Below are 6,958 nucleotides of genomic sequence, written 5' to 3'. Positions count from 1 at the left end.
TTGTCAAATTTCCAAATAGGAAAAATGAATCCAATATTTGAGTAACTTTTGGAACGAAAACTAATGAAATTAATAAGAAGAGACCTGAAAATCGAAAGAATATGGAGTCGATCCTTACTTGGTTTGCACCTCGACTTCCGAATGTTCCATCAAAACTAGATCAGAAATTTAAAAAAAAAAATTATATATATATATATATATATATATATAGGGTCAGGTTCAAGGGCCATATGAGAAAACATATGTAAAAAGTTTCGTTTTTAATAAAATTTTAAAATATGGTTTAGAAATTTTGGATTGAGCTGATTTTTTTGTGACGATGATCTCTATGATGGGAAGATCATCAAAAAAAAAAAAAAATCAGCCCAATCTGAAACTTCTAACCCCATTAAAAGTGATATAGAATGTGGACCGTCGATTTTTTACCAATTTTTATCACTAATTTGTAAATCACTTTTGATGGATTTAGAAGATTCTGATTGAGCTGATTTTTTGTGAGGATGATCTTTTCATCATAGTGACCATCCTTGCAAAAAATCAGCTCAATCCAAAACCTCTAACTCTTATTTTGAAAAACGAAAGTTTTTTCATATGTTTTCTCATATGGCCCTTGAACCGCCCCCCCACACACATATATATAAAAGGTCCCATTCAGCAACAAACATTTTGACAAACATTTTGGCAAAACATTTTTCAAAACATGGGTTAGAGGTTTTAGAATGGGCTGATTTTTGGTGAGGATGATCTCTATGGTGAGGAGATCATCCTCACAAAAAATCAGCCCATTCCAACACTATAGCAAACAATATTTATTTTTGGCCGATTTAATAAAAAATACGCTCAAAATTGTATCTTGAGAGCATTTAATTGGAACATTAATTCATGTTGAATGTTTTTTTACTTAATTATTTTAAATATTTTGATGTATATTGAGACTTAATTGATATTTTTTTTTGTCAGATGTCAAATATGGGAGACAAAGACACTATCAATGCCAATATTGAACCAGTTATTGATTCTACTCCTTCTGCTCCTTCTGTTCCTTCTGCTACTACCGGCACTGTTGTTTCAAAATCTAAGGTAAGCTCAACTCGCAAGCCTTATAAACCAAAATATGATGTTTGGGATCATTTTACTAAAATGAAAAATGATAATGGGGGGAAGTCAGAAAGAGCCAAATGTAATTATTGTGGTTCAGATTACGGGTGTTCAAGTGTTAATGGGACTAGTACATTAAGGAAACATTTAACTAAATGTCCCAAGTATCCTTATCGTGATGAGAAGAGGCAAAAAATCCTATCATTCCAAACAATAGGACACGAAGGAGATAGTAGCCTTACTTTTTGGAAATTTGACCAAGAGTTATGTAGGGATGCCCTTACAAGAATGATAATCACTGATGAGTTGCCTTTTAAGTTTGTGGAACGCGAAGGTTTTCAATATTTTTTAAGCGTATTGCAACCTAAATTCCATTTAGTGTCTCGCACCACTATAGCAAAAGATTGCTTACAATTGTATGCAAATGAAAAGAAGAAGTTGAAGAATTTTTTGAATACTTCTGTCCATAGAGTCTCTCTTACTACGGATTTGTGGACTTCTTTACAAAACATTTCATACATGTGTCTCACTGCACATTTCATTGATAAAAATTGGAAACTACATAAAAGGATACTTAATTTTTGTGTAGTTACTAGTCATAGAGGTGAGGCAATTGGTAAAGCAGTTGAGTTATGTTTACTTCAATGGGGCATAGAGAATGTGTGTACTATCACGGTTGATAACGCAAGTTCTAACGACGTTGCAATTGGTTATTTGAAAAAAAAGTTAAACAAAAGGGGTGGTTGCATTCTACAAGGTGAATTTTTGCATATGAGGTGTTGTGCACATATTTTGAATTTGATAGTAAAAGAAGGGATTAGTGATGTGCATGATTCTATTAGTAGAATTCGCGGGGCTGTGAAATATGTGAGGAGTTCTCCGTCAAGAGCTCAACAATTTAAGAAATGTGTTGACCAAGAGAGAATTACATGTAAGTGTTCTTTAGTCCTTGATGTTCCAACTAGGTGGAATTCAACATATCTTATGTTGGATACCGCTATAAAATTTCAAAAAGCATTTGAACGGTTGGAAGAACAAGAACCACAATTTGAGAAAGAAGTTAGAGGAGGGCTTCCCACTGAAGGTGATTGGAATTATGCTCGAGTCTTGGCTAAGTTTTTACAAACTTTTTATGATGCATCTAAACGAATGTCGGGTTCTCTTTATGTCACTGCTAATTCTTATTTTCATGAAGTTTGTGCCATTGAAAATACTATTTCTGATTGGTCTAAGAGTCTTGATCCTTTCTTGAGTTCTATGGCAGTGAAGATAAAGGATAAATTTGATAGGTATTGGGGGAGTCTTGACAAGGTAAACAAGATGTTGTTGGTTGCTGTGGTATTAGATCCTCGTTATAAGTTGAGATATGTAAAATTTTGTTACTCAAAAGTTTATCCACTTATAAAGGTTGAGGAGTTGATTAGAACAATAAGGGGAACAATAAACCAAAATTTTCAGCATTATCAGTTTCTTGACTCAACTTCAGCTGTTTCTTTAAATGATTTTACTCAAACTTTAAATGAGATGGAAGTTGATCAACTAACTGGTGAAGGTACTGTTCAAGTCAAGTCACTTCAATCTGAGTTTCTGAAGCACTTGGAAGAAGAAGAAAGTGTGGATTGCAAATCAGAAGTAGACAGATACTTAGAAGAAAGTGTTGAGAAGCAAGACATAAATTTTAATATTTTGGATTGGTGGAAAATTAATTGTTCTAAGTATCGCATACTCTCCATGGTGGCACGAGATTTGTTAGCTATTCCGGTTTCCACTGTTGCTTCCGAAAGTGCTTTTAGCATGGGGGTCGTGTATTAGATCAATTTCGTAGTTCTCTAACCCCGAAATTGGTGGAATGTTTAATTTGTGGGCAAGATTGGTTACGTGCTTCACCAATTTCAATTGATGTTGAAGAAAGGTTAGAAGAACTTGAAGAAATTGAGTCAGGTAACTTTTAATTTTTATATGATTTTATTTTATTTGTGAAGTTCTTTAATTTCTATTTTCTATTTGATAACAATTTATTTTATTTTCTATTTTTACAGTTATTACAGATGATTCTGAGCTTCTTGATTGAATTACAAATGCCTCTTCATTCGTATTTTTAGGTAAATTGTTATTCCATAAATTATTACAATAGAATAATTTTTTTAAATATTCGACTTTATATATATAACAATAGTGGTTTTTTTTTTGTTAGACTTATTGATTGGAGCATGGAGGAAGATGGAGAATGGTTAATTTTTTTTGTGCTTTACTTTTTTGATTATGTATGGTTTCTAATAGAACTAGGGTGTTATTGTAAGGAAAGATTGATTTATTTAAGACAAATTGTATGAATGTGTTGGTGACTTGGTGTGATATTTGGATTTTAGACATTTTAATATTTAGATTTGGATTTTGGACATTTTAATAGTTGATATACAAATTGTATGCCTTTCCTTGACTTGCAATATGAAAAATCTGACTTTCATTTAAAGACATCCCCGAAGGTGAGGAGAACATAGGATGTAAGACTCTTTGGTTCTGAATCTCTATTTGCTGACAATCTTACTCATGGGCTAGCCAACCTATTGGGTTCATGGTAATTACTTTTCATATCACAATTTAAGAATGTTTCTACAAATATATTGGGTTCGTGGTAATTCCTTTCATAAATTCTGAATGTATGTAGATGGTTGATACACATAAACATGCTGACATGGTGCCTCGGTGTTTCCCATTGTCTATATAAAGTGGTGCTGCCCATGGAGGGAAGACCCTTTTCATGGCATCGCGGTTGAGTAGCCAAGGTGAGATTTTAATAGAAATTTTGTATTTGTTTATCTAAGAAGTTGTTGCATTTGGTATTTTAAGATGTGGGAGAATCAGATTTATGAATGAATGTATGAATGGTGTATACTCCTTTCACTTAAACATGAGCATCAGATTTTATGTTTTATTCATCTCTTTAAATCTGAGCAGATTTTATGCTTAATTACATCATATTTTAAATCTTTTTATTTGTATTATTAATATGTGAACTAATGCACAATTATACAATGGCTGTAAACATTGACTTGAATTTATTTCCTTCTGCATCAGGAAGAACAAACCTATATAGATATGGTTTTGATCTTTGTTATGTTGCTAAGATTGCTTGAGATAGTGAAAGTTTATAAGAACTCATTTTAAATGACATAAGACGTGGATTTAGACAAAAGTGAGTGGAGGAACAAGATGTATTTAGTTCACCCAAATCCGTGGGAAAAGTCTTAGATCATTCATCATTGTTGTCATATCCATTCATCATCATTGTTGTCGTCATTGTCATCATCATCATTATTATAATCATCGTCGAAATTGTCGTCATCATCATAAAAGCATTTCCCTAACAGTTTTGGGTTGACTGAAGAAATTTTGTTCCTCAATTCAATTTTGTCTCAAGTCATGCCTTGAAAAGCTTAAATGTGAATTGAATTAATTATCAAATTCATGTTATATGGCATAATTTTATGTTGGTTGACCTTTTATTCTTACCCATATCATTTGGTTTTGAAAAGAACCAAGAATAAATAAATATGTTACATGGCTCTTTGTTCGGCTGATCGATGTGACTTTGGGTCTGATTCATGTCATCTTTGTGATGTTCACAGTTGAGAAAATACCCACTAGGACTCATAGGCAGCTTCATGTCAGATGAGTAGTTAATAGTACTAATTCATTTTTACCCTCAACAGATGGGCTGCTGATAGGGTACTTGTGAACAACCATGAAGCTTGTGTTCATGGATGCAAGGTTAGGCACTGCATACTTTTTTCAGCACTTTCTTGTTGTTTTTAATTTAAATTTCTTCCAACTCAAACATCAAAATTTTGTTTTATTCTTGGTTATCCCATGGTTTGAAAAATTGGGATTCATACTACCCACAGTCCAGTTGGGTTAAATGTTTCAGCCATGTACATGTACTGGTTCAACTTTTGAGAATGTTCCTGTATTTCATTTTTTTGACATCAATATTTTGAGTGGCTTTTCTACTGGATCTTGTTTTCTTTCTAGCAGGATGTAGGGTTCCCAAATCAACTTGCTAGATCCTTGAAGATTAACTTGAAACAAACTGTTATTTTTGTAGGCTAAACCTTGAACTAATTACAACAATCTCAGAGAGAGGCCAAGAAGTGAAAGCAATGGGTTTCTGAATATGATTGGTATTTGATACTTCCTTCAATAATCCAACGGTTTGTTATGACAGCATTAAATTCCATTCATGCATTGGTGAACATGGTTCAAAATTCTTTTCCCCACTTTCTTCAAGCTTTTAAGGCAATAGGGTCGTCTTTTGCTTGTATATCAAATTCCATGAATAAACCTGTACCTTTACAATTGGATTTATCCTTGCCAGCAATTCAAGATATTAGATGGAGTTTCGCACGGTTAATTTATTTATTCAACACTCAACTTGAGAGAAATGTTGCCACGTAAATGATACATATATGCACTTCATTATGATTTGAGTGCTCAAGCAATGTACCATGTCTTTTGGCTTACATATTATGAATTTTTTTATGTGATTAAATCCTGATGTATCAATTCAGGCTACCTAGAAAAAATGTATTCAATTCAGCATCATTTTGTTTGAATAATATGATAGTTTTTTAAAGGGAAAGTTTCCTTTTTGAACTTGATATTCTTACTCTTGAAAGTGAAAATCTCAGGGAAACATCAAATTGGAAAAAAAAAAATTTTAATTAACAACCCGTGGAACCGAACCGAACCAAACCGAATTAAGGTCGGTTCGGTTCGGTTCAGTTCTATGTCAATTCGGTTCGGTTCTGGGTTCAATATTATGGAACCGACCTTGGTCGGTTCGATTCTAATTTTGCTCAAAACCGAACCAACCCGAACCGAGTTGCACCCCTAGTTTCTTTTCTTTGATGCTTCATAAGAGAGGATCATAATCACCACATCACATTGAGAGGGTAGATTTGGATCCATCATCTTTGTGATAAGAACAAGGGAAAATGAATTCAAGTTCTTGCTTGATTGTTCTTCTCTTTGCTTTCCCTTGGATTCTTTGAGGTCTTGGTTGCTTTGGTTGGTTGGAAGAGTTGTACTCCAAAGTTGAGAGTTGAGGCTAGGGGTGCAACTTGGTCCGGTTCAAACCGAGAACCGAAGCAAATCGATAGCTGTGGTATGGTTTGGTTTAGTTTGGAACAAATTGCAGTTCAGTTTCGGGTTACGAAAATGGAGAACGGTTCAATTTGGTTTGGTTCTCGGATCAAGATTGTATAGATCATAACCAAACCCCTATGCAATAAATAAATTATATGTATATAATAATTATTATGAATTATTTTATGAGTTAGGACATAGATTAGTGATTTTTTATGGATAAACTAATGACTTTTTATGGATAGGTTATTGTATGAAATTTATGTTTATTATGAGTTTGTTTTTTCATTAAAAAAATTACTTACAATTTATAGAATATTTGCAATCCGTAAAATTGAACGAACTGAACCAAACCGACTTTAGTTCGGTTTGGGTTGGTTTAGTTCCAATGGAATTTGGTTTTGTTCTAGTTCTTATATAGTGGAACCGGCCTATGTTAGTTCAGTTCGGTTCCAATTTTACCTCAAACCAAACCAAGTTGCACCTAGAGTTGAGCCTTCCAACTAGAGAGTTATCGATTGAGAGAGAAATACCCAATGAGCAACCATCACCTCACTATTTTGAGGAGAGGGCAAAGAGAGGAAAAATAAATAAAATGGCGTTTTCCTTGTCTCCCTTGGTGGTGATTTTGTTCCTATGTTCTTTTGCATTATTGTTCTTCTTGTCTTTTCTCTCACTATTTTGTGATTTTTCTTCATTTTTTTCCTAGATTTTT

This window comes from Akebia trifoliata, chromosome 8, assembly GCF_017979445.1.
Source record: "Akebia trifoliata isolate Shusen 1 chromosome 8, ASM1797944v1, whole genome shotgun sequence".
Lineage (NCBI taxonomy): Eukaryota > Viridiplantae > Streptophyta > Magnoliopsida > Ranunculales > Lardizabalaceae > Akebia > Akebia trifoliata.
The sequence above is the reverse complement of the archived record's forward strand: the minus strand, read 5'-3'. Positions refer to the sequence as shown.